Raw genomic sequence first — 23,806 nt, 5'->3', positions numbered from 1 at the left:
AGGATGTACATATGCGGGGGGAAACCAACATTGAAAATTTTTGGGTATTCAGCCGATTTTTGAAGATTCGAAGACAATGTCAGATTTATTTTTGAAGATCATTTGAAGAATTGATAGCATCATTCTCGGGGGAATATTGTTGGGTCAAAATAGAGAATGATGTTATCGATTATGATGACTTTAATTAGCGAGGTTATTGTTCGGATGATGTAGCAAGTTTATTTGATATAGTTTATATGTTTTAGCGTCGTTAGGAGGTTTTCCAAGCAAGGGGCGGCTTGCTTGGAGGACAATGCTCAGGGACTATAAATAAATTACTAGACATCACATGTTGGGTGTGCATTTGTGAGCCACCACCCAAGGGGAGCTCCTCCGGGGTGGATGATTATCTTTTGTATTTCTTTATCACATTCAATGAAAATATCTTTGTTCTGATCCTTAATGTTTCTATATTTCTTGTTCATTATTGTTAGTTTATGGCTAAAAATCACCCGTCTCATTATCTTTTATCAAACCGAGACTGAAACCATATCATTCGGACCTATCAAAATTTAGTGGAAAAAATTAGGGAGGGTGTGTGATTATATATACATAACGGTTTGAAAATTAAATAATGGAAAAGTAAAACAGAATTGCATTTCGGGATTTTGGGGGAGACCGGGTGGGAATCATGCATGACCAACACACGCATCTCGTTGATTCAAAAACAAAAACAAAACCAAAACCAAAATTAAGGTATCAAAATGCCTTAGAAAAATTTTATTTATAAAATTCGTCATAAGTTTTGTAGATAAAAATTAAGGCAGTTACACGCAGTTATCTAGAGATTATCCCCAAAATTCGTAATTGTGATTTTTTGGTCAAAATCTGGTTCTTACGAATTCTAGACACACATCAAAATCAAAGTTGTCTCCGATTCACTTATTCGGTAGAACCACCGAAAAAATTTGATCTGAGAATGAATACATGCCTCTCTAATCGTCCGATTTCTTAAAATTCGCCAACAACCAACCCAGCCCCTTTGTCATCACCTGCACCCGTTTTTGGCTTGTCACATGTACCCGCTTTCGGCTTGTCATCTGCACCCGCTTTCAATTCGGCCTTGTTTCCAAAAAAAAAAAATAGAACAACATCATAACAGTAAATTTTGTTAAAAGGTTAAGGACCGGTACAACTTTTGCGGGTTACCGGTCTAGGCAAGTGCCTTCGGAAGGAAGTTGAAAATGCTTATCTTGTTTAGAGGATTGGAGATTCCATCCATAAGAATGGAAGGAATAAAATCCTTGCCGAGGCAAGTTTCAACTAAGGTCAACACCTGCAAAAGAAATTGAGAGAGATCAGCAACCAAAAAAGAAGTTTAAAACTGACTAAAACCAAGATGGACCTGTGAAGATACATATTTGGTCTCTGCTTTCTTAGTTACGACAACAATTGAGTTAGATGGCTCAAGAGGTGAGCTTACTTTTACATAGCGTGACGTTCCTGGTTCTACAATGATTTCACTACACAGTAGAACACGCAGAAATGATAAGCAATAATCAATATAAACTGAATGATGTAATATCAAACGAAAATCATGTAGAAAGAATGAACTAAATGAATTTCAACGGGTTAAAGCAATTATATGAAAGCAAATTATGAACGAATAGAGGCATGTTTGATGAATTATTTCACTACAATCAGTGAATTAATGTTTGATGAAGTAACAATCATGTAGAAAGAACAAACTAAATGAATTTCACTACACAATAGAACACGCAGAAATGATAAGCAACAATCAATATAAGCAGAATGATGTAATATCAAACTAAAATCATGTAGAAAGAATGAACTAAATGAATTTCAACAGACTAAATCAATTAAATGAAAGAAAATTAGGAACGAATAGAGGCATACTTGATGAATTATTTCACTACAAACAATGAAATAATGTTTGATGAAGTAACAATCATGTAGAAAGAACGAACTAAATGAATTTCACTACAATTATTTCACTACACCGTAGAACACGCAGAAATCAAAAGCAATAATCAATATAAGCAGAATGATGTAATATCAAACGGAAATCTTGTAGAAAGAATAAACAAAATGAATTTCAACAGATTAAATCAATTCAATTATATGAAAGCAAATTAGGAACAAATATAGGCATGAAGTTGAATCAACTAAACAACAAATGGAATATATAACAAGCTATCAAAGCAACAAATGGAATATAAACAACAAATTGAATATATAACAAGCAATCAAAGCATGTTCAATCGATTCTAGTGAAACAAACAATAAGAAATGATCAAATAAACAAACAAATGCATTTAATAATAGTGCATTTAATGTTGAATGAAGTAACACTTTCGTCTGAAACAAATGATTAAATAAACCGTTAATAATAGTGCCATGAGTATTTTTGAAAAAGTAAAATCGAACTCAATGTGTACAAAGTACAAGAGAGAGAGAGGGGGGGGGGACGATTGTTCAACAATCTCCAAATCAAATCAAATGAAAAAAATATTAATAAATGTGCAATTGATTCAGAAACTAAAATCAAAGAGGAAGAAGGAGAGGACTCACAATGAGCCATTCTTGAATGACCCCTTCTGCTGCAAGTGCATCAGATTGGGGGAAGGAGAAGGACTAGAGAGAAATAGAGCCTTTGACATCATTTTTGTATGTAAAATTTTGTTGAAAAAATGAGGGAGGGTGTGTGATTATGTACATATAATGGTTTGAAAACTAAATAATGGAAAGGTAAACCAGAATTGCATTCCAGGATTTTGGGGGAGACCGAGTAGGAATAACGCAAGACCAACACACCCATCTCGTTGATTCAAAAAACAAAACCAAAATTAAGGCATCAAAATGCCTTAGAAAAGTTTAAGTTATAAAATTCGTCATAATTTTTGTAGATAAAAAACAAGGCAGTTATAGGCAGTTTAAATAAAATTCAAAATTTGAAATATAACTGCCTAGGAGCAGTTATCTGGTGATTATCCCCAATAATCGTAATTGTGTTTTTTGGTCAAAAACTGGTTCATACGATTCTAGACACACACATATTGTTCTTCTAATTCTCGAAATCAAAGTTGTATCCGATTGAATTATTTGGTAGAATCACTGAAATAATTTGATCTGAGAGTGAATACACGCCTCTCTGATCGTCCGGTTTCATAATATTCCCCAACAACCAACCCAACACCTGGCCTGCACCCGCTATCGACTTGTCACATGTACCCACTTTCGGCTTGTCATCTGCACCCGCTTTCAATTTGGATTTGTTTCAAAAAAAAAAAAAAAACGGAACATCATCATAACAACAAATTTTGTTAAAAGGTTAAGGACCGGTTCAACTTTTGTAGTAGTCTCAATCAGCTGCGGGTTACCGGTCCAGGCAAGTGCTTTCGAAAGGAAGTTGAAAATGCTTATCTCGTTTAGAGGATTGGAGATTCCATCCATAAGAAAGGAAGGAATAAAATCCTTGCCGAGATAAGTTTCAACAAAGGTCAACGCCTGCAAAAGAAAATGAGAGAGATCAGCAACCATACAACAAGCTTTGAGGATATACATTTTTATACTTGATTAACTTCAAGTATTTGGCGTTTTCAAGTGGATGTATTTATGTATTTAGTTAACAAGCTTCCTAGCTTCTAAATACATACACATAAATACACACATGTATATACACACATAGAGATGGTTTTCTAAGTATATATATTTTTTCACCCTAAATATATACATATAGATTTCCATTTAACTTATGAAAATATCCTTAGGTGTTTAACTTAAACTTTTCATCCAAATTTGCCTAATCATGATTAAAGTTGCTAATCTCGTTTAGTTAAGATAATCACTTGTTAAACCACACTTTAATCATGATTAGGATTTTAGAAAATTTCGTCATAGTTGTAACACCCCGAAAACGGGTTTGGTAATCAAACCTCGTTAATAGTAAAAACGGGTAAAATACCGTTAGTGGTAAAATTAACCCGGTGAATATTAGGATTTAAATAAATAAATATAATATTTATTAAAAGGATGGGAAATACTTTGAGAAAGCAAAGTATATAAAAAGGCCCAAGATTTAACGGGACTTAAAATAAAACGGGGTTTTGAACAAGATGAATAACTAGGAAAATTATAACCTAGTTAACTACAAGTCCAGAAATAACTTGAAATAGGGTTAAAACAACCAAAACTATATGTCAAACAAAAGTGGAGGGGCCAATGTTGTTAAAATTGAAACTTATAATATTAGTTTAATTAAAAAACAAAACCAAACATCTCATTTGAGATGTCTGGTCGATCAAGAACAGGAGAGGGCGACACCCTCACCCCCAAAACCCTAACTTCTACTAAACTCTCAAATTGAAGGCCCAAATCAAGTTGAAATCAAAATCTGAACATAGAATCATGATCACCTTGTCAAGAGGATCGTAAGGTATGTCGAATTTGGTCATTTTGATTCAACCTAATTCTTGCATGTGATTGAAATTGAGTGTTGAGCTTAATTATGTGTTGTAAATACGAAGTTGGAAGTGATATAAGGTTTAGGGACAAACCCTAGATGATTTCTTGTCAAAATTCTTGCATGATCATTGTAAGGATCAAAATCACCATAGTGGGTGATTAATATGTTAGTAGAGCTTGATAAACACTAGGATTTAAACCCTTGTTCTAGTGTAAACTGAAACTATGAGGAAATCTCTGAATTGTTGATGTTAAAATATGTGTATATAGTCTAATTGAAGTTAATTGGGGTGGTAAACTCAAGTCATGAACTTGGTTTAGATTATGTAGAAATCTGACCCGCTAGGTGTTTGATAAAACGCCTAAATGAAGGTTAAAATATAAAGGTTGGGTAAAACGCAAATTTGAATATGTTAAGAAATTGTGCGTAAAGACTTATAAAAAGGGTTCTAAACGGATTGTGAATTGAACTCTTTAGGCAAGGAATCCGGATCGTCAAATGGACAAGCCGATGGAAATACGCGTTTAAAAAGAGTGCTTAAAAGGTACATAACTACGATTCCGTTACGTTATGCTTGATTCCGTATTCTCGCTAGTAGACTTTAAATTAGCATAATACATGAAATTGGCATTTACTTGAAGTGACGAAGATCACTAGGTAAATAGACGGGTCGAAAGGTGAAATTATTACCTTTTGACAATATTGTCTAATGATTTATCGAGTTACATATTATAGGAATAAATATCAAATGGATAAGAACATCGCTATTGCTTAGCGGCTACTAAGGCAAGGTATTGAAACGGGTCAATATATTGATTCGAGCCAGGTATGTATAATATCACAACTCATCATGTAGAATTTGGAGTTCTATAAGAGTTAGACAATGTTAAAGTGTAGATATTCGGTTATCTTTAAGGTAAACCGAATAAATTGAATTATGTTCATGGTGTTTTAGAAGCACATGGGTTTATAAATAAGATTATAGTTAAAAGGGTCGGATTTTGGGTTAATCAAGTATTTAAAGGACCCTTGTAGTTAAAGAAGGATGAAAAATGACCAAATTGCCCTTGTAAGCCAATTCGGACGAACAACCCTTAAAGGTGGTTCGGAAATAAGTTTTATGATTATATAAATGCATAGGATAAGTTAGATAGTGAAAAACGTAAATTCTTGGGTCGAAGGGCTTTATATGAGTCTTTGCCGTAAAATGGTAATCCGAGGGGTAAAACTCGGAACATATAGATATCCACATTAAACCCAATACACATATAGTTGTAGTGGGAGGTTGCTAGATAAGAAATGTAGAAGTACAATGCTAGAAGGGAATGAAAGCGATTTCAAGCTTTAAAGTGCTTAAAATACCCTTAACGGGTCAAAATAAGCATACGAGCGAAAACGGGTTTAAATTGTGTAATAAACCTATGATTAGAACCTAATATAGTAGGTAACATTAATTAGAAGAAGTGTATAAGATATAGGAATCAAATAAATAGGTTTGTTTGATAAAATGCATAAACGGGTTAAAATTCGGTAAAAGGGGAACGAGTTGAAGGCTTCGAAGTCTCAAAATTTATTATGTTGGATGTTGGATTTTAACTCCATATGATGGAGAATTAAATTACGGACGCGTAGGAAAAAGAATCGCGTAAAACGGATCAATAACGAAGAAGTTATGGCCGTTTTCGTGAAATCGGGTTGAGCTGGGAATGTACAGCAACAACTGAAGCAACAGTCTATGAAAAAGGGGGCCTAGCGTGATGCGACGCCCCTTGGCGACACGCGACGCCCCTAACTCCGGAAAATTTTTAATTTTTGTCATTTTAACCCCTGTACTTGTTTGAACTTAATATTTGACTATCAAAACTAACTTTTAAGTTGGTTTTGATCATAGGTGATCGCTAAGAGTGCCCGGATGAAGATCAAGCTCGATGAGGAACCGAACATGATAAAATACAAGCTTCCGCGCGACGTTTTGTCGTATCTTTAAAGCGACGAATCCAATTACATTAAGTTGCAAATTTTTGAAATGTTGTTAACATGTGGAAATGTTAGTATGAAAAGTTTTTGTAAAGTCACATTTTAGCATTTAAATGTGTATTTTATTAATAAAATTTTGATATATAAGAACGGGTGTTACAATAGTTTCCCCTATACTATGGACGTTTTCCACGTTTTTAAAACGTATTTCAAACCCATTATTAATCCAAATATGATCAAAACACAATCAAGTTCCCAAATCAACATTTTTCACGTATAATCACATAAGCATGTCTTAAAGATTCACGAACTTTCTTATATATTTATCAAGATCACTAGAAACATCATTATTTCTTATGTTCATCTACTAGTTTAACCACTTAACATAAACTTGCTTAGGTTCTATTTTAAGATCATCACTTTATAAACCATGATCTTAGTTTCTTGATAAGTTTATATTTTTTAAAAATCATTTTCAAGACTATTGTTGAAGTTCATGAACTTCAAAGATGGTGATCTTGCTAGATCTAAACATCTTTATTTTTAGATCATATTTTTAAGCATGTTCATGCAAGATCATCAAGTCTAAACCAGCTACACTACACTAAACATCATAATCAACACATAAAGCACATAATTATGCAAGACTATTATGTTAAATTTTAGGGTTTCATGTATTTTGTTTTAGTGTTTTTCAAGATGATCAAAGTGTACTTTCAAGATCTACTAAGTATAAGAAATATAAAAATGAGTTTAGATTGTCTTACAACTAGCACTTAGGCTAGGGAAGATCAAAGTAAAGATGATGAAGAAAACTAAAAGATGTTGAAGCTTCCAAGAACAAGTATTCCTTGAAGGAATTATGAATGCTAGTGTTTATGTGCTTGAAGGTTGAAGAAGGAATGAAGATATGAGGGGTGTTTGGTGTTGTTTTTGGGAAGTGATAAAATGATAGGAATGATCTGGTTATATGGTGGTTGAAATGGACTTCATCCATTTTATGAATTACATTACATAAAATGTTAGAAGTCCACACATGTACATCATCCATTTTATGAACTATATTGCATAAAATGCTAGAAGTCTACACATGGACATCATCCATTTTATAAACTATATTGTATAAAATGCTAGAAGTCCATACATGTGGTGTGTGGGGCCCACTTGGGGGGGGGGGAGGTAAAGTGTAACTTTACTATTTTCTTTTATAAATTGTATTATAACATATGTGAATTTTGTAAGAAGATATTTTGGAGATTAGTTGTATCTAGATCAATTAGAGTGCTAATTAGTGTTTAGGGTGTTACACGAGCTTGACTAGTCCACTAGACAAGTTAACGTTTAGTTTAGACACCAAAAATGTCACTAGTTTCGTTATCGGGTCGTTAGTGGTTAAAATACGGAGGGTGCACGTCGATACCGGTAACAATACCTTTAATACATATATGATATTTTCGAGGTCTCTTAAGATAATTAGCATTATCTAATAGCTTTGTTGACACTGCGGAATGCTGAAAAATGCTGCGAGATGCTGAATTTATTAGTTTATCATTTGGATAGGAAAATTTTAGGTGTTTAATCATTTTTCTGGAAGCTTTAGGTAAATATTGTAAGTGATGCCCCTAATTAGGATATTTGTATTTATGTTTATCATGATAGGCTTTCATATCATTCATTAGTCGTTTTAGGAAGTTTCTAAACTCTCTTGGCATGAATAGTGTGTTCAGGTGACTGGTGTTTTTCAGCATTGTTTGCTAACGTATTAGGAGATAGTTGTTTGTTTTCGCGACACGACGAATCGACAATATGAATTGTAATATTTTAACATTTCCTACTTTGTACGACTCAGTCATTCATAAATTAAGTCAGAAGAACGCAATTAAACTGTATAAATAGTGATTAAGTTGTACGGAATTATCATGAAATTTTGCTGGTTGTCACAAAGAGGATTCACAGTGAGCCATTCTTGAACGACCTCTTCTACTACAAGTGCAACAGATTGGGGGAAGGAGAAGGACTAGAGAGAAACAGAGCCTTTGGCAGCATTTTTGTATGTGAAATTTTGTTGAAAAAATGAGGGAGGGGTGTGTGATTATATACACATAATGGTTTGAAAAATAAACAATGGAAAAGTAAAACAGAATTGCATTTCGGGATTTTTGGGGAGACCGAGTAGGAATCACGCATGACCAACACACTCATCTTGTTGATTAAAAAACAAAACCAAAATCTAGGCATCAAAATTAAAACATATCATTTGAAATAGTTATAAAATTGCTACATATAATTTGAAATATAACCCTGGTGAGGTGAGTGGTGACTTATTATGCGTGAGCAGATAGAAAGGATGGATGAAGCGAGTATATAACCTACGTTTTCTCCCTTTTATACACTAACCAAAAAGACAGCCTTTAAATGTTTAAGGGCTAAAGTGAAAATTACAATTAAAAACCAATGGTCATTTCCAATAAAACTATACAACCCGTTTGTTTATTTATTTATTATATGATTTCAATTTGGATAAAAAGGGGAATATCGAATGTCACAACCGTTTGTTTATTTTCATTTCAAATTCGATTTGAAAAAAAAAAAAAAAAAAGGAATGTCTACCGGATATAAATTTATCAATTAAATTAATAATAATCGTAATCACTTTTCTTTTTTTCTAAAATAAAATATACACACACATGTCACCAAACATATGTATTATTTATCATAAGCTGCTATTGCAAAGTTAGCTAATACACGATTGGCTTTCTAAATACGTATTGCCTAAGAAAGTGTTAATATGGGATTAAAAGGCAATAGAGTGCTCGGGATTGAGTTTGTTGGCCGTTCATAAAAATACATTGCATCCAAAAATAAAATGACAAGTTTTACGGTATTGTACGTTGTCTTACAATACATTAAAGACCTAAACGGTTTTATATATTTTATTTTGTTACAACATTTATGATCTATAACATCTAGTTTCAATTTTTATACAAGGTCTTTTTATACGTCTGATCCTTATCCCGTTCAATTTCCCACCATGTTTTAATTGCATTTTTGGCTACTCTTCGTTTGGCAGCCAAGTCCTACGGGCACCCCATTGCCACATGACTATTTAGGGCATTAACAACCACAACCTCAAAACCATCCCGCCCAATCCATGAGTTATAAAAGCGAAAAGGAAAAGACCCAAATTTCCTTACCTCAGTTGAAAGTGTGATAGGACAAGATCCGATTCGCACCTAGCTGAGGCCATCACCATTGCATCTGGCCACTTATAATGCTGACAGACCAGAAATCTATCCAGTTTACTCGGCTTTTCTCCATCATCTGATACTCTAGTACATTTCCGGCCTCCCGTCAAGTACTCTAATAACCCATTGTCTTCTATAAAGGGTCCTAATATTAACACATGGCAAAAACTTATTTACACATGGTGTATACGGGCCGTATACAGTTATACGGCCCGTATATAATAAAATAAAACTAACAAAGTCTGTGCCTTCAGACTTTGTCAGTTTTTTTCATTCCATACGGGCCGTATAACTGTATACGGCCCGTATACACCATGTGTAAAGAATTTGGCTGGTCGTATACAATGGATACGAACAATGTATACGGGCTGTATAACTGTATACGGCCCGTATGAAAAGAAAATTAGATTTTACCCAAAGTATTTAATGGATTTAAGGTGTCAATCACACGAGACATTTTACAGTCGTTGGGTGGTCAAATCTTTCTAAAAGTAGAAAAAAATAAAACTTTAACAAGTAACAAAGATTGAAAAACAAAAAAACGTATCGTATGACTGTAATAAAAAGGAAGGGTGAGGCATTTGATGAGAGTTGTAAGGAGAAGCGTTTTAATCACTTGTTTTCAACGGGAATGTAATGCAATGATTCTGCTAGTGGTCGGGCTTTCAATGCTTACACAGGGTGATAAACAACGCTGATATGAACCCAAACCAACTGCTTTGTCTTGAGTCGTCGGGAAAACTTTTCGTCAAGGGAGGGTGAGTAGTATTAGTCTGAGTCCATTGTGGTTTGTGAATGTTTCGAATCATCATAGAAGACGTGTCGGGTTCTACTAGAAGAGTATAAGGATTTTGTTGGTTTGTTTCCAAGTAGGGTTTAGAATGTTTGAAGTATTCTTGGTTCAATACCAAGTCTTCTGAAAGACAAGAATACAACGTTCATGTATCACAAGGAATGACCGATCTAAGGCAGGGAACCTGATTTAGATATACAAATTCATCACCGGTTTCTACAGCACAAGCACATACACTGTTTGTTGGAAGAACCCTACACGTCTTCTGCTAGTTACTCTTTTCTTCGATTTCAACAAATCTTTCAAGGTCTTAAGTGATGGACAATTGGTTAAAAGATGTAGAAGAGTTTGTGTAGAGATCTTTACGTACAAATTTGCATCATCCTTACGATTACAAATGAAGTATTAAAAGATGTTAGTTTCTTGACAATATGGTTTCTCGACAAATGAAGTATTATCTGTCATTGCTGCCTCTTCGGTTGGTAAAAGACATAGGATGGTTTCTAATACAGGCTCTTTTAGAGAAGCGTTGGGATTCAAGGGTTTATGAGTAAAAGATGTTAGTTTCTTGCCAATATGGTTTCTCGACAAATGAAGTATTATCTGTCCTTGCTGCCTCTTCGGTTGGTAAAAGACATAGGATGGTTTCTAATACAGGCTCTTTGTCAGTTGTGGTTGATTTATAGCAGGAGGTTATGAAACGAATATATGCTTATGCGAATTCACAACATCCTTGCTTTATTCTCTTTAATCTATTAGAACGATCCTTGTTTTGTCACGTACATGCGTTTAATTCCCAACATCATCTGTTGATCATTGTTCTTGAAGATGAAGATGAAGATGAAGAAACGAGGGTTTATTCTCATTAATCTATTAGAACGATCCTTGACTTGAATTTGTGGATTTCGGTTGGATCAGAAAAACTTAACAAGAGAATCAACTAAAAAAATACAATTGATTACTCGGTCGAATAACCGGTCCGTTAAAGTTGAGCTTCCTGGTGCAACTTTCACAGTGGTACCAATGTCCTACTACTACAATCCTTCCAACGCTTGATTCCGATACAACCCTCGATGTTGATGAGTGAAAGAGTTAACATTCAGATTCAGATTCAGGAAACAGATGTTTATGAGTGAAAGAGTTAACATTCTGATTCAGATTCAGGAAGCAGATGTTTATTAGTGTTTTGAGAAACTAACAAGGTAAACCTGAATTTTTAAAATTTTAGATAACTCGCCATTCTCTTGCATCTGTATACGTTGATTGTGGATTTAAGTTGCAAGAATTGTGTCTGTCGCATGGACTCAGACTCATACTACTAGCAGAAGAACCCGACACGTCTTCTGTGATGATTCGAAACATTCACGAACCACAATGGACTCAGACTCATACTACTAGCAGAAGAACCCGACACGTCTTCTGTGATGATTCGAAACATTCCAAATCACTAGCAGAAGAACCCGACACGTCTTCTGTGATGATTCAAAACATTCCGAATCACTGCCGTTTTTCTCTTCCAGTTACCAGGCCTATCATCTCCGTCTACGTTTGGTTTCAGCTACTGGAGTGAAATATTTGTTGGAATTTGTGGATCAACTGAAATAACTGAATACAACCGGTCAAATCACACACTATATAAAGTGTAAAGTTATCGTGTGTTGTAGCTTGTAATAGATTAACTAGACCCCTCAAGTTGTCATTCATAACAACTAAGCGTCTGGAGAAGAGTATGTTGATATAGGAGAATTGATGCAATTTTACAAGCATTTTATCGTGTGTTGTAATTTTAATGAAACAATGAAGATTGAATATGCTGTCACAGTTGTCAAGACTGTTTGTCGGGTTTCCGATGTTCTACAGCACAAGTTCATCACCGGTTTCTACAGCACAAGTTCATCACCGGTTTCTACAGCACAATTTCATCACCGGTTTCTACAACACAAGTTCATCACCGGTTTCTACAGCACAAGTTCATCACCGGTTTCTACAACACAAGTTCATCACCGGTTTCTACAACACAAGTTCATCACCGGTTTCTACAGCACAAGTTCATCACCGGTTTCTACAGCACAAGCACATACACAATTTGTTGGAAGAACCTGACACGTCTTCTGCTAGTTACTCTTTTCTTCGATTTCAACAAATCTTTGAAGGTCTTTAGTGATGGACGATTTCAACAATACGTTCACGAACCACAATGGACTCAGACTCATACTACTAGCAGAAGAACATGACACGTCCGGTGATTGTTGATACATGGAAAAACAAGGACCATTCACCTCTTTCAACCTACCAAAACACCATAATCCGTACCGGTGACTGTTATCCATACTATTCTTCATAGCCATATTCCCACTCACAAGTTGTTGATACTGAGCTTCCTGATACATATCGTTCGTAAGAAACTTTTCGTGCACTGAACCTTCAGTTGTGTACTCTTCAATCTTCTTGAGTATTTTTCTAACTTTATGCTTGCATCCACCACAGTGAATATTAACTTTGAGTGAAAGAGTTTGGAAACCGGACAGTAAAAACGAAGTAACTGTTGGAATTTATGGATTTCGGTTGGTTCAGAAACTTAACAAGAGAAGCAACTAAAAAAATACAATTGATTTCTCTTCATGTTACGGAGAATGTTCTAGAAATTGAAGGAAAAGGAAAAGATTTGTTGAAATCAAATTCAACAGACATAACTTAATATAACCGGTCAAATCACACACTATAAAAAGATTACAAAGGTTTTTACCATTTTTTACCATATGTATACGAGCCGTATACGGTTTATACGGCCGTATACTCTCGGTAATTTTTTTTTCTACCGATCGTATACAACGTATACGAACGATGTATACGGGTCGTATATTGTTATACGGCCCGTATACTATGGGTAAAAAATGGTAAAAATTGGTTTATTCTCTTTAATCTATCAGAACGATCCTTGTTTTGAGAACCTGATTCTGATTTAAACAATGGAATTTGTGGATCAACAGAAATAACTGAAAATAACTCGCCATTCTCTTGCACCTGTGTCCGTCACATGATAGAAGACGTGTCGGGTTCTGCTAGAAGAGTATTCTGAAAGACAAGAATACAACGTTCATGTATCACAAGGAATGACCGATCTAAGGCAGAGAACCTGATTTAGATACACAAATTCATCACCGTTTCTACAACACAAGCACATACGCAATGAAGTATTAAAAGATGTTAGTTTCTTGACAGTATGGTTTCTCGACAAATGAAGTATTATCTGACATCATCTGTTCATCATTGTGTGAGATTAGCCAAATGAGGATGAAAGATACTCAAACCATCTGATCCCGTTGTTGCAAACTCCTTTAATGTGAGATTCTTCAAGTTTGCACATTTTGAGAAAATACCAATGTGTTTGTCAGCTTCGTCAACACACAAAGTGACAGAATGAAGCAATGAAGATTGAATATGCACTAGGGTTTTTTCTCTTCCGGTTACCAGGCCTATCATTTCCGTCTACGTTTGGTTTCCTCAACGAAGAACCATCAGCCATTATTTGCCCTTTTTCCTTTGGTTTCTGGTTGATTTTGAGGGTGAGGGTTTTGCATTGATTCCTGCGCTCAAATCATCTGCTTCCTGAATCTGAATCTGAAAGTTAACTAGACCCCTCAAGTTGTCATTCGTAACAACTAAGCGTCTGGAGAAGAGTATGTTGATATAGGAGAGTTGAACCCGACACGTCTTCTGTGATGATTCGAAACATTCCGAATAACTAGCAGAACCCGATCCACTTACATTCGAATAACGCTGAGAATCCACAACGCTTATGGCCAGATTATTTCCTTCAATCTTGGCAAAATCAATGTCTGCTTGTTTTATTATCACGAAAGTACTGAACAACCGAGATAAGCACAATAACAACAACAACTTTCCATGATTTGGAGACTGATCGGAATCGAATCAGTGATTTTACTGGAAGCCGTTTGATTATTTCCTCATGGATCTCGAAAGGCACGTTGTCTGACATCTTGATTTTGATTACCAACTCACCATATCAATTTCTAGGTAGTTAACAATGCTAATTAGAAAAAAACGTGTTTCATATACACAACGGTCTCTTTGCTTCGTCCACTAGAACTATTTGTGTATGCATTCTTTTGGTAGTTAACAACGCTAATTAGAAAAAAAATCTGTAAAATTAATCATATCGATTGCTATAACAGGATGGATGTGACACACACAGATAGATAAGCTGTCACAGTTGTCAAGACTGTTTGTCGGGTTTCCAATGCTCACACAGGGTGATAAACAACGCTGATACGAACACATGTGTTTCAAAATAGGCTTTGTTCTTGGTTTAATGAAGTTACACGTAACATCTACTTATATTGAGATTTAAACAATGCCCGCCTCAACTGAGATAACGGACATCCATCAAGCTCAAAAAGAAAACTTGTGTTTCCCATAGTCACAAAAGATTGCGGTTTGTATTTCGCATAGCCACCGTTTCCGTAGTAAAAAACGGTTGCCGTTTGTATTTCGCATAGCCACCGTTTCCGTAGTAAAAAACAGTTGGGTTTGCACATTCAATCTTCAATACTTCATTAAAATACCACTAGTAGAAGAACCCGACACGTCTTCATGTTACGGAGAATGTTCTAGAAATTGAAGGAAAAGGAAAAGATTTGTTGAAATCGAATTTGACAACTATGACAGCTTATTAAAGGTAGCAATCACCTCCAATCATTTCCTGGTCAAATCACACACTATAAAGTTTAAAGTTATCGTGTGTTGTAGTTTGGAAAGATGACCGAATAGAGATCTGAATAACAAACTGTGGAGAACTTGTTTGTGTCGGGTTCTTCTGCTAGTTACTTGATCAACGGACTGATCGGTAACGTTACTCTACTTGTGCTCCGATTTAAGTGGCGTGTTCCGATCAAGTTGTTTAAAGGTGATGAAGAGTTTAGAAACCCTAGAATGATGGTGCTTTTACGGGAAAAAACGTGATAATTGAAAAACATCAATCTATACGGCCCGTATATAGTTATACGGCCCGTATACAGTTATACGGCCCGTATACATTTGGTAAACATCAAAAACCTCAGAAATAAATCCGTTGAGCCGTATACTTTTTATAAATCGTATACACTTGTCTACGGCTCGTATAACTATATACGGGCCGTATATAATAAAGTAAAAAAAAAAACATTCTCTGCGCATTTTCCTATTCAAAAACATTCTATACGGGCCGTATATTTTGTATACGGCCCGTATACACTAGGGATGTGAAAATAAGATCTAGGGGGTGTGGGAATAAGGGAGGCCTCTATAAATTCATTAAAAGCATCTGCACAACTCGGGACGAACTCCGTATTAAGTCTTTCTTCCGCTGAGCGTACCGCGTTGAAATCACCCAATAGGACCCACATTCCTTCCATTAAACCCATTACATTTGTTATCGACTCCCATGGCTCCTTTTTTGCACCTAGACCCTGCGGAGCATAAACATTCACAAAATGTAATATATCATTAGTTTGACATAATGTACTTGAGACCACCATAAAATTGCGTTTCCGGATGACACCCGTCTTCGTAAAAAAACTGGTATCCCATAAGCATGCCATACCACCAGATCTTCCATCCGCATTAACCCAATCGACATCCAATTGTCCCCTCCCCACAGCCTTCTGAATTGGATTGTTGACCCGTCACACGCCATAGTCTCCTAGATTGCAACAAAATCCGCCTTTTGTCACTCACCAATCATATGTATTATTTATCGTAAGCTTTTGCAAAGTTAGCTAATACACGATTGTCGTTTTAAATACGAATAACCTAAGAAAGTGTTAATATGGGATTAAAAGCTGATAAGTGTGACTCTACCAGTAATACATTGCATCAAAAAATAAAATGACCGTGTGACTCTACTAGTAATACATTGCATAAAAAATAAAATAACAAGTTTTACGGTATTTATACTTTGTATAAAATACATTAAAGACCTAAACGGTTTTATATATTCTATTTTGTTACAACATTTATGATCTATAATCTAGGCGTTATTTTATTATAACAATTTATACTTTATGTTTTGTGTGTCTTGTGCTTATTTTCCTAATAGTAAATTTTATTTTATTTTATTTTATTTCATATAATATAAATCAATCACCTTTTAGTTTATTTTACATAATATAAGTCAATCACCAAGAGGCACGTTTACCATGTTACATTCGTTCCTCTAATGGCATCATCCTGCTGGTCCCCATCATTATCTAACGGTATTCAAAATGACACCCCATGCTTTTAGGGTATAGGGGGTCGATGCGGGAAATAATGCAGGGAGGGTTTTTGCCGCACGAGGATTGTGCCGCCAACAAGGTTTTGCCGGGCAGTGAAGATTTTTGCGGTGAGTTGTTGTCGCATGTGGTGAAGTTTTGGGAGATGGGATAAAGGTGGGGTCAGGCCCGGTTTTAGGGCTGGACAGCCTGGGTAGATGCCAAGGCCCAAAGGGTTTATAGGGTCCAACAAAATTTCAAGGCCTAAATTTTTAAGTGAGCACCGTTATGTTAAATGTTTAATAAATAAGTTCAATAATAAAAAATAAGTTAGTTCAATGGTTAAAACACTCAAGTTTGAAAACCAAGGTAATGAGTTCTAATCCCCTCCTGTGCATTTTTATTTAAACAACTATTATATGATTCATTAGTTAATGTTTAGGGTTATAATCTTGAGCATTTTTTTAAACAATTTTCAACTATTATATGATTCATGGTTAATGTTTTGGGTTATAGTCTTGACGTCATGAGTTCAAACCCCATGATTAACTTTTATTTTTAGTTAATGATTTTGTAACGATTCATTTTCTAAAAACAATATTAACGTTTTATGAAGTGAGATTACGCGACATGTTATGCCTAAGAACATCACTAATTTGAATCACATATTTATATATACATGGGTGTATAAACATATTTTATCAAACTACACCATTTTTGGTTTGTTTTGTTTATTTTGACAATTATCGGCGCATTGTGGTTTCTTGATATATGACTGATGAGTTTATATTATAATAAGTGAGCCCAATTTTTTTTTTTGTTTCGCTCAAGGCCCAAATTTGTTTTATCGTTCTCGGAGACGGCCCTGGGTGGGGCCCATTATTATTCAACCAATCACACATTTTATTTATCTATTTTTTTTTAAATGGTTTGAATGAAACCACACCTTGTGTTTTTGGACAAAAGTGGTGTATTAAGAGGGGAATTAACTTGATATATCATGATTGGATGAGTGAAAATTTCCTCCATCTCATAAATAAAGGGGTGCACCCCTTCACCCTTATTGCTTGATACCCGTCACGAGTCTACACATTCACAACTTATATTGCTTCCACAAGTATACACATTCAGTTTAACTTAATTAATCAAATTCACAACAACAGCAAAAGAAAATTATGATAACCAGTTTCTTTCTTTTTTCGTCCGGGCGTTGCCGCATATGCCTCTAAAACATCCTTGAAAAATGGTAAGAACTCAACACAAAATCAAGAGTTAAATGCCATTTTAGTCCCCTATGGTTTGGGGCATTTTGTCAGTTTAGTTTAAGGGTTTCATTTTTCACTTGTGGGTCCAAAAAGGTTTCACCGTTGCCATTTTAGTCAATTGGGTTAACTTCATCCACTTTTTCTGTTAACGAGAAGGGCAATTCGGTCATTTTACATGGCCGAATTGGCCTTCTATTTAACGGAACCGAAATGCCCTTCTCGTTAACAGAAAAATTGAATGAAGTTAACCCAGTTGACTAAAATGGCAACGGTGAAACCTTTTTGGACCCACAAGCGAAAAATGAAACCTTTAAAGTAAACTGACAAAATGGCTCAAACCATATGAACTAAAATGACATTTAACTCTAAAATCAAATAGACTAAAACCTTAAAAAAATGTTACAAAAAATTGATGTTTCATTCCACTATAAACTTTATCATTTTTTTAAGTAACTTTTATTCACAACACACCACCCTCAACAGTAAGCGCAGCCAACTACAAAAACGAAACCTGTTACAACATAGAGAAAGAGAGCCAATTGTCCCAAGAAAAAACCCTATATTTGGACCTATTTCTATACCACAAAAAAACCCAAAGACTTTACATCAAGAGCAATATTTGCAATCGATCTTTGTTTATTAGAAAACCTTCTTTCGTTCCTAGCTCTCCAGGTGCACCAACACCCCACCATTATAATACCGTTAAGAATGTCTTTAGCTTTGTTCCCAAGACCAGAAAATTCGTGAATCTCGAGCAGATCCTTCATCGAGAAAGCATAAATCGGACTTATACGACACCATCAGCTGATGTGGTTCCACACCGCTACGGCAACCGCACAAGAGCAGAACAGATGCTCCGCCGACTCGTTACCATCATTACACAGAACATAAGTCGCGTCCCGTTAAAGAAATTACGCTTGCTAAGAGCATTTAACGTAGCGATCCGACCCATTTAAGCTCTCCAAACCAAAATGTTTCCTTTTTTCGGCACCCATTTCGACCATTTAAAAACGAAGTTGTTGCTGTAATCATCACTGCTTCTGAGAAAGTTCTTCACATCACCCACCGAAAAATACCTGCTATCCTCCCAACCCATTCTCACCTATCTTTGGAATCCGAAAGAACAACTGAGTCCAAAAGGGGGATAAGGTTATTCCATTCGTCCAGTTCTGCAGGAGACTCTAGGTTACGGTTCCATCCCCATCTAGTCGAGAAAGCCTTAGTAGACGTGTAACACCCCAAATTTCGTATGTCATATTATAATGTTATAGTCGCTATGTTTTGACGAAAAGAAATGGTCAATATAAATGGTTACCGTTTGAAAATGATGGTAAGTTTAAAATATATAAATATAACCTAAGTTAACCTAAGGAAAGATGACCAAGTTAGAATGTGAAGTACGATGTGTTATGTTTTAAAAGAGAAAGGGGGCAAAATGTAAATGTGAAACAAAACACCCTTAACTTAAAAAAAATTTGGTCTGTGTTGAGGGTGGGGCGTACGAACGAGAGAGGGAGAGAATCAGGAGAAATCAAAACCCTAACATCCTAAAATCCATCAAACTGAAAGAGAAAATGAAGGTTAATTGAATGCATGAGGCATGAACTTTGATTATCTAAGTGTTCTTAACATCAAGTAAGTCTAATTTCATGATTTGGTAATGTTTGATGAAGTGGTTTATGTGAAATTTGTGATTTTCTATGGAATCAAACATGAATGCAAGATGATATGAACATGTAGGAGTTGAAATTATGCTTGAATTTATCTATGATTATGAATTAGGGTAAAATCCACTTGCATGTCAAAAGATGAATAAAAATTGGTGAAATTCTACATGCTAATTAGATTAATGTTGATGATATTTTGATGAATAGATGATTTAGAACAATATGTATATGGTTAGGGTGGCAAATTGTGAGGTTGGGAGTGGTTATGTTAATCAATGGACGAACTATGGAAAATATGCTTTAAGAACTTGTACTTTATGCTTTGTAATTAGTATGCACGCCATGTGTTCGATGAAGTGCTTGAGTTGAATTGGTTATGTATGAACATGAGAAATTGAAGTATTGATGATCTAATGATGGTATGAAAAAATAAATGTGAGTAATGAACGTTATGGTAAATGATGTAAATGTGCGTAAGTGATGAATAACGCGAAAGCTAAACGCGTATGTAATGCACCTTATAGGGTCGAAGAAAGGAGGGGAATCAAACCAAGCAAAAGCAATAGGAGCGCACGACTCCTGTAAGTTCATATGTTCATATGAACTTCGCTCATGTAGAATGTAGATTCTGTGTTAGTTCTCATGTAAATAATTGTTCGATGTTTTATGCAGAAAATTTATAGTAAAATGTCTTAATGCGATTTGTTAGTAGAAAAAAGGGAAAAGTCTATTGACGACCCGTATAAATGGGTCTAAAGTATGAGAATGAGATGTTCTTGGTGATGTATTGACCCGTAGTTAAACGGGTCAAGTAAGATGAATTTGTTATGAAGTTAAGATAGCTAGCGATGACTTTTTATAAGTCGAACTAGTGAAGTATGGAAAATTGAAAAGTAAGAATAAGTATGATCCGTGAGAACGGGTCGGATAAAATAGGATGATTGATGATGATGGAAACTAAGATGGTGCTATATCCATTAAACGGAATTGTCATATGAGAAATTCGAATGAAAAGATGTAAAAATATAATGAGCCGGTAACGGGTCAAATAATGATAAAAAGCAAATTGTATTAGTAATATGTTTTAACCGAACTAACTTGTAAGTTTGTGTTATGGATGTAGGTGAATCTCACTCTTGATAATGGCGAGCTTGGATCGAACACACCACATCGCCCTTTATGCGCTTCCAGTTTAAGTCGTCTTTGTAAATGGGTCAAAACACTTTCATATTGTAAATGATAAGTTTATGTCTAGGATGTTTCGTAAGTAAGTTAGGATTTTAAATCTTATTTTGGTAGTTCGGACAAAACACTTTTGATGGAATCTTGTATGGTTACAACTTTTATGTCTTTTGAAACATGTCGTAGAATTTAGTTTGAATGGTGATTGTTAAAAGCAGGGAATTGCTTATAGTACGAACGGGTCATGCCCAATTTTTGTTAAAATTGGTATGTGGTTGCTATTATTTTCGAATGTGAAAAAGTGGGCGTTACAAGTTACTATCAGAGCCGAGGTTTGAGGGATTCAAGCATTAGGATTAAAATGCTTGAACTCAAACCAAAAGCTCGTATAAAGGTGTGTTTGTTCTGAAGCGCTATTCAAGTAAGTAAATTGAAAATTTTGATTATGCTTATAGTTAGAAATGGGAAGGGGATTATAGTTAACTCACTAGAATAACCTGGGTTGTAATATTACGGGTTGTTACGGGAGGTTTCGGAATGTCATGGAACCTTTACGGGTCATATCGGGACTCGGGAACGAAGCATGTGGGTAAAAAAAAAAATAAAATAAAATAAGAAAAATCTGCGTTTGCAGGTTAGAAGACCCGTCGGCGACGGCCCCCATAGCGTCGGCGACGCACCTAGGTGTCCCGATGGTCTAACCTCCTGCCTACGCACAAGCCCAGCGACGCAACAATCTGGGGTGGGTCGGCGACGCGGCCCAGTGCCGTCGGCGACACCCCTCCCTAGTCCACTTTGCTGAATTGTTTTGTTTGTTAATCCATGGCCTCTAATTCAGTTCCGGACCTTCGTTGAACTTAGAAAAATCCCCAAAATGTTAATGAAACCATGAATATAAGTTGACTAACACGAAAGCTATTAGTTAAAGAACGAAGGAATAAGAAGTAAGTGTAAGAATGAATGTATGTTATTAACATGTCTAGAATGTTCGTAATGAAGGATAGTATGGCTTTATGACCTACGGAAATGAATTATTGAAAGCAAATAATGCAGGAATGATAAAGAAATGTTAGAACTTTTGAAGATCGTTGATACTTGTGCTGGATTAGTTTAGTCATAGTTTGTATCTAATTAGAATGTGCAAGGGCTTATTTTGTAATTCACTAATAGTATTGTTCCTGACTTAGTGTAGATAAGATTCCAGCAAATTTATAAATTTGCTGGCTAATCAGGAACACCCTATATATAGCTCATGCCTTGTAACAAACTTAAGCTTTTGGCTCTTGAATGAATATTGGTGTTGTTACTTTCTCTTGTTGATCTTGTGCTCAAATCTGATATCCAAGGTTGTTTATTGATATATCTTTTTGTTTGGATTCAATACAACACTTGTTGTATTCATTAATCCATTAGCTTCACCTTCACCTTTGATCTTTCTTAACTTTTCATATCTCAAACACCTAATCAATAGGTGTTATGGGTTAAAACAACCAACCACTGTGATCCGGATACGTTTTGGGATCTACAATTTGGTATCAGAGCCTTAGTGCTCTTGGTTGTTGTGTTTTTGTTGAGATTTTTCATAGTTTTGAAGGTTTTTCAAAAGTTTCAAAGTTTTCAAATTTTTGAACCTCATATGGATTGATTTGGTGTGTTTAATCGATAGGTTGTTGTTAATACATGATTAGGAAGTCATTTTGGACATTTTGATGTATCAAAACATGGTTTTTGAGCTGTTTTTGGGTTATTAGAGGGTTTAAGTTCGTGTTAAACCCTCCGTTCAGCGAAGTTAGTTTGAAGCCAGCGAAGAATTTTTAAATGTGGCGAAATTACTTTTGAATATAGCGAAATTATTTTTGAAGATAGCGATCATAGCATTGAACACAGCGAATTAGATCAAATCGCTGAGAAAATCATCGCATAATCATTAATTTCACCGATCATCATTCGAGCGAAATTACTGATCTGTAGCGAAATAGTGTCTGTGTCCCTTGAGCGAACTTATCGAAGGCGACTTCGAGAACTGTGATACTGAACCACAGCATTCTTATCACGGTTATCGGTGAAATTAACCTAACTACTGTCTGTGTTTTGTTTTGTCAGTGAAATTACCGTGATCGCTCGTGCAGGACTGCCCAATATTCTAGCGAAGATCGATGTCACACCCCCAAATTACCACCTAGGGCGTGTCCCTGATGGAGGTGTAACGATCCAACAAAGAGCCACCAATCATATCAAACACAAGTTACAATATAATAAAATACCCAATTGAAATTAATGCAATGTCTGAAAAGTTAAATCAAAACCAAGCACTGAGCGGAAGCGTAAAAGTATCAATGTGTAATGTATCAAATGCAATTTAAGATAACGGTTTATTATGACCACAACCACTCCAGCAGCATCAGACAGCAAGCTCCCAAGTTCCTTCAGTAATCACCTACAAGCATGTAAACAAGTGTGTCAGACTACGCTGGTGAGTTCAAGGTTTTGTTAACAAGTTATGTTACCATATGTATGTTAATGCGATTTAATGTTGCGTTACAATGTTGCTCATGTTAGATACCCTAGGGAGTGTGCCCATAAGTATCCGGGGAGTGGGTACCCCTTAACGACCGTTTGCTATGTTGCCTTCGTTAGATACCCTAGGGAGAGTGCCCATATGTATCCGAGGAGTGTGCCTCTAACAACCATAGCCATACCCAGATAATTAGTTCACGCCCGTCCTTACGGCCCGGTGTGAGGTTTCCCACCTAATAGCGCTATCAACTAATCACCCCCATTGCCCTCCAGGCAATAACCAAAACCGATTAAGTTATTTACCCAATGTTTCCCTTCCAGATGTTTACCAGTTGTCCCAAACCACCGGGACGCATGCTTGAGAAAATGCAATGAACTCACCTTAGATTTGCTCGGTAAGAGTTAGTTAATTGCTTAATAGTTGATTACAAACGTCCTAACATG

The 23,806-nt window shown here is 35.6% G+C and overlaps 1 long non-coding RNA gene across 1 annotated transcript; it reads right to left on the bottom strand.

Annotated features, from left to right (window-relative positions):
* Positions 1-772: 772 nt before the first annotated feature.
* Positions 773-7,414, bottom strand: LOC110895213. The gene is made up of 4 exons (XR_002566983.2): positions 7,210-7,414; positions 2,572-3,507; positions 1,463-1,502; positions 773-1,315 (listed from the first exon to the last, which is right to left on the bottom strand). It is a non-coding gene; the product is annotated as an uncharacterized LOC110895213 (long non-coding RNA).
* Between the last annotated feature and the right edge of the window lie 16,392 nt (positions 7,415-23,806).

Source organism: Helianthus annuus, chromosome 12 (assembly GCF_002127325.2).
Source record: "Helianthus annuus cultivar XRQ/B chromosome 12, HanXRQr2.0-SUNRISE, whole genome shotgun sequence".
Classification (NCBI taxonomy): domain Eukaryota; kingdom Viridiplantae; phylum Streptophyta; class Magnoliopsida; order Asterales; family Asteraceae; genus Helianthus; species Helianthus annuus.
This window is presented reverse-complemented; position numbering and strand designations above follow the sequence as displayed.